The sequence below is a fragment of the Aquarana catesbeiana genome, linkage group LG01, assembly GCF_042186555.1.
Source record: "Aquarana catesbeiana isolate 2022-GZ linkage group LG01, ASM4218655v1, whole genome shotgun sequence".
NCBI lineage: Eukaryota > Metazoa > Chordata > Amphibia > Anura > Ranidae > Aquarana > Aquarana catesbeiana.
This window is the reverse complement of record NC_133324.1, coordinates 288,632,026-288,633,047: the sequence shown is the minus strand read 5'-3', so window position 1 is coordinate 288,633,047 and position 1,022 is coordinate 288,632,026.

Genomic DNA, 1,022 nt, shown 5'->3' with positions numbered 1-1,022 from the left:
GGTGCACTCACTTTTGTGAGACACTGTAGCAGTTTTGTGACTTCCATCAGTGTCTGATTAAAGCTTGTAGAAGGACTTTTCATACTGCACTGACTGACCAATCAGGAGGCAGGACCCCTGACCCCCTTTTGAGTGGAGCTACGCTTTAAGCAGCTTTGTGGGTGTTCTGCTTTAGGTGTATTTAGCGCTTGGTGAATTCAGATATGTGTATTTTTATGCAGTGGAGCGCAACCCACCACCGTGGTTTAAACAGAGAACATGAAAAAACTATGTAAATTACATTTTTTACAGTCCCTAAGTACATTTGCACTTCCGCAGCGTTTCTATACTTTGGCTCTATTCATAGAAAGTATAGAGAGACATCCCTGATACCACCTGCATTAGAAAGGACGGGCTCTACTGCCAAGCTCCGCCCACTATCTAAGCTTGCCAATGGTCACATGGCGCTCCTCTTCGCCACACATATTATTTTACACATTCATGTCAAATTAAGAAGAGAGGAATGCGCTACTATGCTTCCACTGTCTGTGACCTATAAAATAACCTAGTCACACAGATATGATGCATTTCCGTAACTTTCTTCAATGGACTCAAGACGTCTGTTCCAGTGTTTCGTCAGATTATAGGCGACCCGTTAGAATGTGTAACGGAAGTGACGTTAATTCTCCGCCATCTTGCTGCACCCCGCACTCCTCCATACTATGGATACACTGAGAAGGGGGAAAGCGGACATCTTGTTACACTCACCGGAGTTTTGCATTTTTCACTTATTTTTAACAGTAAAGGTGAGACTATATAGCGAAATACAGTATTTAGAACTCCGTCTGACTGGTTAGATGTTGAATTTTAGAAGCAGCGAAGTTCTGTCAGATTAGCAAACCTATACGATGAGCAGGCTTGCTGCTGCCTTTAAAATGCAACATCTAACCAGTCAGACGGAATTCTAAGTACTGTATTTTACTATATGAACTCACTTTAATGTTGAAAATAAGTGTAAAATGCAAAACTCCGGTGGGTGTAAC